This window comes from Typopeltis vanoorti, chromosome 21, assembly GCF_054136105.1.
Source record: "Typopeltis vanoorti isolate ZY-2024b chromosome 21, IOZ_Tvanoo_1.0, whole genome shotgun sequence".
Classification (NCBI taxonomy): domain Eukaryota; kingdom Metazoa; phylum Arthropoda; class Arachnida; order Uropygi; family Thelyphonidae; genus Typopeltis; species Typopeltis vanoorti.
The window spans coordinates 68,692,836-68,704,524 of record NC_143569.1 but is presented as its reverse complement, the minus strand read 5'-3'; the positions used below and the strand labels follow the sequence as shown (position 1 = coordinate 68,704,524).

At 36.9% G+C, this 11,689-nt stretch overlaps 1 protein-coding gene across 1 annotated transcript in view; it reads right to left on the bottom strand.

Moving 5' to 3' along the window:
* The window catches only part of LOC150094948 (guanine nucleotide exchange factor DBS-like), a 500,966-nt gene that overhangs the window by 121,012 nt on the left and 368,265 nt on the right, over positions 1-11,689 (bottom strand). The gene's annotated exons all lie outside the window — the stretch shown is intronic.

Genomic DNA, 11,689 nt, shown 5'->3' with positions numbered 1-11,689 from the left:
AATAAAAAATCAAGCTGATGTTGAAAGTTTGCAGGAGGATTTAAATAAGCTGGTAAAATGGGCAAAAGAAAATGGATGTCAGTTCAATGTGGAAAAGTGTAAAGTCTTGCATTTTGGGATTAAAAGATTACCAGCTGTGTACTACATAGATGGAAAGGTACTCCAAGAGATTGATGAGGCTAGGGACTTAGGGGTATTGGTAGATAAGGAGATGAAGTTCAGAGGACACATTGCTAAGGTGTCCAAGATTGCACATAGGATTACTTGGTTGTTGAGGAACACACTGACATCCAGAGATAAAGAGGTTATTATTCCCCTTTATAAAGCATTGATACTTCCACATTTGGATTACTGTGCTCAGGTCTGGTCACCTGGATTCCTTGGAGATGAGGAGGCTGTGGAGAGGGTTCAGAGAAGAGTGACCAAGTTGGTGAGTGATATAAAAAATGCTCCCTACATTGATAGATTGAGAGCTTGTGGATTGCAGAGATTGGTTGATAGGCGAAGAAGAGGGGATATGATAGAAACATTCAAATTACTAAAAGGTTTTTATAGGATTGATGCAGGGGAAATGTTTCAGCTGTGTGATAGTGATGGAAGAACAAGAGGTCATCTCTGGAAATTAAAGAAGAGTGTGGTTAACAAAGGTGTCAGAACAAGGTTTTTTGCCTGGAGGGTGGTGAATGAGTGGAATTCATTGCCTGACTTTGTTGTGAGCTCTTCATCTGTAAATGAATTCAAGAAGAGATATGACAGATATTGTTTTGCTAGTTTGGGTCTCCCGCGATGAGTCTACTGACTCCATGGAGATACCCGTAATAATAATAATAATAATAATAATAATGTCTCACGATTAAACCTCATCATCATCATCATGCATATCAAGGATTTAGGCCTAGCATGGCCTGTTCCGGCCTTAGAAGTCATCATTGAATCGTTTAAGAGGATGTCCTGGTTTTCTTTTTTCTAATAGCTTGTACTTTAAGGCTTGTTTTGGTAATCTTTCTGTTTTCATTCTTTGAACGTGTTCCATCCATTTATGTTTATATTTTTTAATTTTTTTCTATTACTGGTTCTTGGTTTAATTCTTTCATAATTTCTTCATTTCTTTTGTGATCAAATAGGGTATACTTTGCAGTTTTTCTCATAAACTTCATTTCTGCTGTTGTTAATCTTTGTTTGTCTTTTTGTTTTATTGTCCAGATTTCGCTTCCATACATTAAGACTGGTAGGGCTAATGTATTGTATACTTTTAGTCTGGTTTGTTTTTGAACTAGGTTTGGTTTAAATATAGAGTTAATTACACCTGTTATTTTTAAATATTTTACAATTTTTACATTTATATCTTTTTCATTTTCATATATGATCGTACACCCTAGGTAATTAAATGAATTCACCTGTTCTAAGATCTTGTTATCTATTACTATTTTAGTTCTTGCTGGATCTTGTCCTTTAAAGGCCATAGTTTTTGATTTTTCTGTTGATATTATCATACCATATCATATCATCTTTGGATATCTCATTTAGATCTAAAATAGCTTTCTGTAGTTTATCTTCGGAATTTGTAATTATTATTTGGTTGTCGGCAAAGATGAGAGTGTTTAAGTTTACTGTAGAAGAAAGTTTAATTCCTTGATGTAAATTTTTATTCCATTTTATTATTATTATTTCATTTAAGTAGATATTAAAAAGAGTTGCTGAGAGGGGACATCCCTGTTGGACCCCTTGGTTTATCTCTCTCGTATATGATAGCTCGTGATTTAATCTTATTTGTATTTGATTATTTTCATACATACTTGTGATAGCCTTTAGGATGTTATTTGGTATTTGTCTTTCTTTTAATATGTTAAATAATATGTTTCTTTTAACTTTGTCAAATGCTTTTTCAAAGTCATTAAATGCAATATGTGTTTCTAAATTGTATTCTCTTCTTTTCTCTATTATTAATTTTAGGCAAAAGGCTGGGTCTATACATGATCGTCCTTTTCTAATTCCATTCTGTACTTCTAAAATAAAGTTTTCGGAATATATCATTAGTTTGCTATTTAAGATTCTGCTATATATTTTGTAACAGGAATTTAGTATACTGATACCTCTATAGTTTTTAGGGTCATCTCTATTACCTTTCTTAAAGATAAGAATCACAATTGCTTTTTTCCATTCTATTGGGGGGGGGGGGATACTAGTTGAATAAATTTTATTTAAAAATAATAAGAGTCTTTCTTTGAATCTAGTTCCTGCATATTTATACAGTTCTGAACCTAGTTTATCTTCTCCAGGTGATTTTCAATTTCTTGTTTCTTTCAGGCTGATTTTTAATTCTTCTTTAGTTATTTCCTTTTCATGTTCGTTAATTGTTTGCCAGTTGTCTTTTTTGAAATATTTGTCTGTCCACAATTCTGTGTAGTAATTTAGAAATTCTTCTAATTTCAATTCAGTGTTTAATTTTATGTTTTCTTTGGTATCTGCATTTAAGTGTTTCAAAATTTTATATACATTGGGTCTTATTTTATATAAATCATGTTCTAAATTAGAAACAAATTTGTTCCATGATTCTCTATGTCTTTTTCTGACTTCTCTTTAAGCTATGGCTCTTATTCTTTTATATTCTATTTCATCTTCTAATCTTTTACTGCTTAACCATTTGTAATAGCCTTCTTTTTTCTTTTTGATTATTTCTTTCATTGTATCATCCCAGATCTTTAGTTTTTTCCTTTTATTGAATTTTTTGGTCTTTCCTAAGCTTTCATTTGCTGCTGCATTTAGTATCGTTTTTATATTAAGCCATTCTATTTCTTCAATCTAGACAAAATAAAATTTCTTCAAATTTTATTTTGTCTAGATATTGGTTAATTTTTTGTTCATATAACCATTGTACATTTGTGTCATTCAATAGTCTAATTTTATAAACAAATGTTTCTAGCTTCGCCGTAGCACGTGGCGGTGAATTTGAGCTGTGCAGAAGAAAGTGATTTTTAATCGGTGAATAGTCCGTTTTTTTCCCGTTTTTATACGTTTTTGAGTGCTGAATTGTTTCTCTGAATACGAGTGTACTTCAGTGGTTGTTTTTCGGAAGTTAGTTGCTGTCGCGATATAATATATGTTGGTACCGTCAGAATCGAACGCGTAACGGTGGAAGACAAAACGAAGCTAAGTTACTTTGTATTTAGTTATATTTCATTTTATTTAATTATATTAGTACTTAAATGTTCTGATGTTTGTACTTTTTTCCCCTCTTATTTATTAATTGAATAATTATTAAGGATTACGCTACTCGGCAGTAAGGAATGATGGTGGATTCAGCAGCAGTCGCAAGTGACGTAACGCCAAGTCCTCCGCCATTTAAGAACTCGATTATTAGCAATATCATAAGGGACTTTGTGGCATGCAGTACTTGCGGCTTGTATGCTTCTAAGGAATTACATATGTGGTTTGTTAAAGAGAGTGGAGAGCGTATGTGCGCAAAATGCAGGCAGTTGGAGGAAATAACTACATTAGATATATCGATATCCGACTTTGTTGCTCCAGGAACGGAGAATGAATGTAGGAAGACGAGTAGTATGATAGGAGAGAATGAGAAAATAATGGTTGATAGTGTGGAAGGTGTGAGTGACTGTGGAAGTTTAGGAGATGGTTTTGTTTGGGAGAGTGAATTTAGATTAAGAGTGACTGACCTGCAGCGGGAGATAGATGAGTTGAAAGAGGAGGTGGAATGTCTAGTGAATGAGAGCAGAAGTATGAAAGATAAGATTAGGAGAATGGAAGAGATGAATGCAAGGCGAATCAGAGTAGGAGAGAGAGAGAATTTAAGGAGTATGAGTGAGAGGTATGGGGGTGCTAGAAGAGGAGAGATTGGAAACAGTAGAAGAGAAGGAATGAGAGAGAGGTATGGGAATGCTAGCAGATGAGAGGATGAAAACAGTAGGAGAGACGGAATGAGAGAGAGATATGGAAGTGCTAGAAGAGGAGAGAATGGAAACGGTAGGAGAGATGGAATGAGAGAGAGGTATGGGAATGCTAGAAGACGAGCGGATGGAAACAGTAGTAGGAGAGACAGAATGAGAGAGGGATATGGAAGTGCTAGAAGTGGAGAAAATGGAAACAGTAGGAGAGAGGGAATGAGAGAGATGTATGGGAGTGCTAGAAGAGGAGAGAATGGAAACAGTAGAAGAGAGAGGTATGGGAATGAAAGAAGAGGAGAGAATGGAAACAATAGGAGCGATGGAATGGTAAGAGGTATAATGTATGGTGACTCAATGATCCGTGGTGTTCAGGATAAAATGCGTGAGGAGTGTTTGCCAGGAGGAACAATAGAAAGGGTGGCTATGGCAATTAAGAGAAGTGAAAGGGTGGATGAGATGATTGTGATGGTAGGAACGAATGACTTGAGTGGTAATGTAAGTCGGGCAGTGAGAGATATGAGATTTTTGCTTGAGACTGTACGGAAGAAGACAGAGAGAGGAAAAATAGTGTGCGTGTTGCCTAGGTATGATAATGATGAGCTGAGCAGAAGAGCGGTGATATTGAATGGCATAATAGCGAGAATGTGTGACAAGAGAGGACTGGTATATGTGGATGCTTGGAGTGCGTTTGAGGAAAGAGAGGAGTTGTTTGCGAGAGACCGTTTGCATTTGAATGAGGAAGGACGTAGGAATCTGGAGGGATTGCTATTCTGAACGAGTCAGTGTGTCCCAGGGAGGATGATAGCAGGGGTGGCCTCTTGTGGGAATGGATACTTGGGAGAAGGGAGACAATGTCAGGTAAGACTGAGCCCAGTGGAGTCTAGAAGGGATAATGCTGGTTATAGAAACAATGGCATTTATATGCTGTATACTAATGCCAGGAGTATCCGGAATAAGGGAGAGGAATTGGTGGCGCAGATAGCATCAGCCTGGCCAAAAATTATTGCGATCACTGAGACGTGGTTGACAGAAGGGGATATAACAACAGGAATAGAAGTCACTGGGTATAGCATTTTTCGCCAGGATAGGAGGGGAAAGCGTGGTGGTGGGGTGCTGCTTATGATAAGTGATGACCTATGTCCTCTAAGAGTGGAGAATTTGGAAGGTAGTGAGACAAATGATTTTGAGAGCGTATGGTGTGAGGTAGAGGTAGGCAAGACAGGATATTTAGTGGGGTGTTGCTACAGACCCAGGAGCACAGAGGATGGGGACCAGGAGATGTTTAGACAGCTAAGTTTGGCAAGTGCAAGAAGAATGATTGTTATGGGAGATTTTAACTTCAGTAGTATAAATTGGAGAGAGGAAGATGCATGTAACAATAGGGGAATGGAATTTCTAGAATTCTTGAGGGACAAATGTCTTAGGCAACATGTAACAGAGGGAACAAGAGGTTCAAAAATTTTGGATTTGGTTATAGCATCAGAAGAGTTGATAATAACTGAGTTGACGTCTCTCCCACCAGTTGGAGAGAGTGACCATATGGTTTTGACTTGGAAAATGAATAGACATGCAGGAGTATCAAAGAGACGGGAACTTATGTGGAATTATAAGGCAGGTGATTATAATAGTCTTAGACGTCAACTTCGGGAAGTTTCATGGAGGGAGGAATTGGAAGGCCGGGATATCACCAGTGCGTGGGAAATTGTGAAAGAATATTTGTTATCAGCAATGGTAAGTTGTATACCACGAGTGAAGAAGAGGGCGCAATTTGGAGTAAAGTGGATGACAAACAATATTAAACAGGAATTGCATGCGAAAAAGAGGCTATGGAAGAGATATAAGGAGACAGGTGAAGAGATGCATGAGGAATATAAGACACAGGCCAGAAGAGTGACTCGTGTGGTAAGGAAAGCGAAACTGGAATATGAGAGGAGATTGGCCCTAAGATCCAAAGAAAATCCTAGGGAATTTTTTAGCTATATGGCCAGTAGGAGGAGAAATGACTGTGTGGAAGAATGATATTGTGGGATAAAAATGGGAATAGAGTGACTGATGCAGAGGACATAGTGGAATTGTTCAATGAACACTTTATTGGAGTATTTCATCCTAGAGGAGTCAGTTTTAATGCTAGAGGGATAGGACTGGTACGAGGTCTGGAGGTACAGGAGGAGAGTGTGTTTCAGATACTGAGTACTCTGGATGTCAGTAAAGCTGTGGGACTGGATGGTATTTCTCCACGAGTTTTGAGAGAATGTGCTAGGGAATTGACAATACCTTTAACGTGGCTTTTCAATGAAAGTCTGGCTTTGGCAAAGGTGCCCAGGGAATGGAAGGAAGGTAAGATAGTGCCATTGCATAAGGGTGGTAACAGACTGGAAGTGTCTAATTATAGGCCAGTCTGTGTGTCATCAGTAGTTGTTAAGATCTTGGAGAAAGTAGTGAGGGACCGTGTACAGCATTGGGCAGATGAGGGTAATGTTATCTGTGAGAATCAACATGGATTTGTGAAAGGACGCTCTTGTTTTAGCAATATGCTAGCCTTTTATAATAAAGTTACAAGAGCATTAGATGAGGGAAAGGCATATACTGCAATTTTCTTAGACTTGGCGAAGGCATTTGACAGGGTGCCACATGATAAGCTGATATTTAAGTTGCAGCACATGGGTCTGGATGTCAGATTGGTCAACTGGATTCAGGATTGGCTGTCTGATAGGTATCAGAGAGTTGTGTATGGTGGAGCAGTTTCCAGGAGGCAGAGGGTTACAAGTGGGGTCCCACAGGGCTCAGTACTAGGACCTATATTGTTTAACCTTTATATCAATGACATAGCCAGTGGATTGCAGGGGGATATTCAGTTGTTTGCGGATGATGCGAAGCTTGGAAGGATTATTAGTAATAGTGCAGATGTGGTAGCCCTGCAAGAGGATTTAAATAAGCTAGATAGATGGGCAAATGAATGGGGGTGTCAGTTTAATGCAGCAAAATGTAAGGTCTTGAGGTTTGGGAAACATCGATGGGATGCTGCATACTCTATGGGAGGAGTTATACTGGAGGAAGTAGGGGAGACAAGAGATCTGGGGTTGATGATTGATAGAAACCTGAAGTTTAGGGGACATATTGCAAAGGTGGTGAAGGTAACACAGAGGATTGCTGCTATTATGAGGACACTGACCTGCAGAGATAAGAGGGTTATCATTCCGTTGTATAAGTCTCTGATCAGACCACACTTGGACTATTGTTCTCAGATTTGGTCCCCAGGATTTGAAGGGGATAAATTAACTGTGGAAAGGATACAAAGACGGATGACAAAGATGGTTTCAGGACTGTACAAGGATAGTTATGAGGATCGGCTGAGAGAATGTGGACTGCAGAGTTTGGTGGATAGAAGAAGGAGAGGTGATATGATTGAGACTTTTAAACTGTTGAGAGGTGGTTACAGGGTTGACACTGGGGAGTTCTTTCGCTTGGTTGATCAGCGGGAAGGAGTGATGACAAGAGGCCATCCCTGGAAGTTACGAAAGGAAACTGTGAGCAAGAGGGTAAGGAGTGGTTTCTTTGTGTGGAGGGTGGTTGAGCCGTGGAATGCATTGCCTGATGGAGTGGTGGGAGCGAGAACGGTCAGTGGGTTTAAGGAGTGGTATGATAAACTTTGTGTTTCTCAGGGGGGGGACTTCCCCTCGATGAGTCTTGACAGACTTTATGTCTTAGAAAGGACCTCCCTCGATGAGTCTTTTGACTCCTTGGAGGCCTGAATAATAATAATAATAATAATAATAATAATAATAATTTTTCTTTCTGTTCTTGTTACTTGTAGCCATTTAGATGATAATCTTAATTTTATTTTAACAAGGAAGTAGTCACTGCTTATTTCATATCCTCTGTGAACTCTAACATCTAGTTAAAAGTTTGATGTCATTTCATTTAGTATAAAGTAATCTAATATTGATTTCCATCCTCTTGCTGCCCGAGTATATTTATGTATGTCTTTATGTTTATAGAAGGAATTCATTATTTTTAGGTTATTATAAACTACAAAGTGAATCAATTTTTTGCCATTCCTGTTTAGAGTATATTCTCCATGTATTCCTATATTATTATTAATTTTCATGTTTCCAATTCTTGCATTTAAGTCTCCTGCTAAAATTACGTAATCATTTTTATTTATTTTATTATATATGTTTTGTAGCTGATTATAAAAATCAATATTATCTTGTTCTCTTCCCTCTTCTGGAGCATATAAACCAATTATTGTTAAATAGCCTCTATCTATTTTTATTCTAGCGTCTATTATTCTTTCATTCCATAATTTATAATGTTTTAACTGTTTTGAAAGGGAGTTATGAATCCAAATCATGACTCCTGCTTGTGCTCTTTGGTCTCTGTTGACTCCACTGTATATCACATTAAAAATTTTGGTTCTCATAGTTCCTTTTAATTTCTTTTTTGTTTCAGTGATTACTGCTATTTTAAAATTTCTTTCATTTAATAACTGGTCTAATTCTATTTTTTATATGCTATTCCTCTTACATTCCAGTTTACTATGTGTATTATATTTTGTCGTTTCCATTTTTGTTTTACCTTTTCCATTCCATGGTCGTTTCCCATAGATTCAATCCGATTATCTTTTTCTGTCAGCTTACAAGTGGAATTATGTTCTCTATGTCAGGAGACTAGCCTGACAATGGAATAGTTCAGTGGTATTAGTCGAATTTAAACCCATAGGAGGAATACGGTATATTGAAGGGGGAAAGAGTAGATTATAGAAGAATTATAGTAAGGTTTATAGAGAGGGCATAGTTGTAAGGCCAGAGATGAAAAGACCCCATGGTCCTCGAGTACTCTAATAGCATAAGGATCATAAAATAAGAAGAGTTGGCTGATAAGGCCTTATAGGAAAGATTAAAGTAAGTGGATCTTCCTCAAAGTAGAAGAAGGAGAGGATAGATCCAGCTAGGGGTCCATGGGAGTGCCGCTTCCCTTACAATCAAGATGATTGCCCCTTATAGCCCTGTTGGTCCACGAGTCCTTATTCAGTATATTCAGACCATCCCACCATATACACGCACGTGCACACACACACACACACACACACACACACATGGTGGGCTCCCCTATCCGCCAACCAGGGGATGCGCTCTCTAGGTGTTACAGGGTCCCCCGAGAGACGCGATTAAACCTTATTCTTTTTTATTCTTGGTGTTATATATGAACTCCGATATATATATATATATATATATATATCGATGTTTTCAAATATTTCTAGATATGTACGTTATAATTACAGTAAAACTTTAGTATCACATCTCCTGGATATAGCTGATTTTAAATTAAGCCATATATGTTCAAATCATTACATTTTCTGAGGCACTTCTGAAAAAGTCCTATGTTGTTCTTGGTATAACAGAAATATACACAATTTAATACCAGTTTTGTTATAATGGCACTTTTCTAATGCTCTGGTGTGACAAACTTTGTGTGATTCATTAACCCTCTTGATAAAAATTAAAAAATAAAAATAATTACTATTATTATGATTCAGGATCTCTATGGAATCACAAGACTCATCATAAGAAACAGGAGGCTTACCCTATAAAAAAGCTAATACTTCTGATTTTCATACAATTGATAAAATTCATTTTAAAAAGTCTTCTTAGTTGAATTAAGTGGATCAAATACAAAGTTAATTTTACATTTATTAGAAGAGAGAGATAAAAATGTAAGGGCACCAATGATATATATATATATATATATATATAATTGAAATTATAATTAATTATTATTTATAATTGAAATTTTATAAATATATATATAGACAGGAAGAGAAATACATGGATATATATAATCTTCTAGGAATAAGGAGGGAGAGAGAGCATACTATTAATGATAGCAGAGGAATTATGCCTGCTCAAACAGGAAATAGAAGATGGCAGTATATATGTGATTTTTTAAGTTCAATATGATGGCTTTGAGTTTTTTTAATGTATTTTTTTTAATGTTTATCCCACACCTGCTCTAGAGACCAAACATGGAACTTATCAAGCCACTTTTCAGGTTTCTAAGTGCAATGGTAGTTTTGCAGAATGTGATGAAAATTATCTATCACCTAACCTAGATCCAAATATCAATGAGGGAGCAGGGGGATAACCTCGCAGACTGTTGTTGGTTGGAGACTTGATAGCATCTATTCTCCAACTAGGTTATATGTTGTTATAGGTCAGGGGTGGGTAACCTTTTTAGTATCAAGTCCGAAAATTGCTAATTTAAAAACTTCCGCAGGCGACTGGCAAATTTTAACTCTTATATATAGCGTATGTAGTGTGCTGATGTACATACGCTTACATCAGCAAAGGGGCAAATTGAAATAGACTCGTGGGAGAAATTTTGCCCGTGGGTGAGAGGTTCCCCACCCCTGTTATAGGTCCAGGAATACAGATGATTACAAAATTTTAGACAAATTGGTTGGGAAAGTAAATAGAGGAGAATTGATCATCTTGAGGATTTTAATCATGGGAATATGGATTAGAAGGAGGTGCTAGTGTATGGAAGCAAAGAATAAATTTCTAGTTTGAGGAATAACTATCTTAGGAGGCATTTGGTTGATGTTATTCAAGCTTCTAAAATATTGGATTTGATCACGGTATCAGAGGATGCTGATTGTAAGTAAGATATTAATTTTTTTCCCAACTATATAAATAAGTAGAACGGATTAAACTTATAGATTTTTAAACTAAGAGGGTGGTCTGAAAAGTTCTCGGCCTAACAATGAAAAAACTAATTTATAATTTCAAAATTATTTTTATTTTTTCACCATAATCTCCCTTAAGACTAATACATTTATTCCAGTGATGCTCGAGTGCCATTATCCAATCCCTGTAGTGGTTCTCAGTAAGATCTGAAAAATACCCCTCTACAGCTGCAATCACCTCTTGATTTGAAGAAAAACGCTGACCAGTGAGGAAGAGTTTTAATTTTGGGAAGAGATAGACGTCAGAAGGAACCAAATTTGGGGAATAGGGTGAATGTTCCAACACTTCATAGTGCAGATCCCTTAATTTTCTCATTGCCAAAACACCTTTGTGGGCAGGTGCATTGTCCTGATGAAAGATGATTTTTTTCCTTCTGCAAACCAGGTCTTTTCTCACTAATTTTTTTGTCTAGTCTGGTTAAAAGATCGAAATAATATTGCCTGGTTACCCTTTTCAAGATACTTAATAAACAAAATGCCTTTAGCATCCCAAAACACTGATGCCATGACCTTTCCTGCTGATGGAACTGACTTTGTCTTCTTTGGCACTGAACAACCTGCTTCTGTCCACTGTTTTGATTCTGGTGTGTAATGGTGAATCCAAGTCTCATCCACAGTAATAAATCGATGCACAAAATCAGTTTTATTCTTGTTAAAATGCTCCAAGCACTGTTCAAAGATTTTCATGTGAGTATGTTTTTGATCTGCTGTGAGCAAGTGCAGCACCCATCTTGTGCAAAGCATTTTCATTTGCAATTCTTCATGCAAAATATATCCTACACATTATTTTGAAATGCCTATAGTCTCAGCATTTTCATGCACTTTGACTCACCGGTCATCCAATACCATATTGTGCACTTGATCAATGATTTCTGGTGTTGTTACATTTTTTGGACGTCCTTCACTGGATCATCTTCAAGGCTGGTATGGCCACATTTAAACTCAGCAGCCCATTTCTTATTTGTTGAAAATGAAGGAGAAGAGTGCCATAAACTTTTATGAACTTCGAATGAATTTCTTTTGGCATTAAACCTTCTTTTAC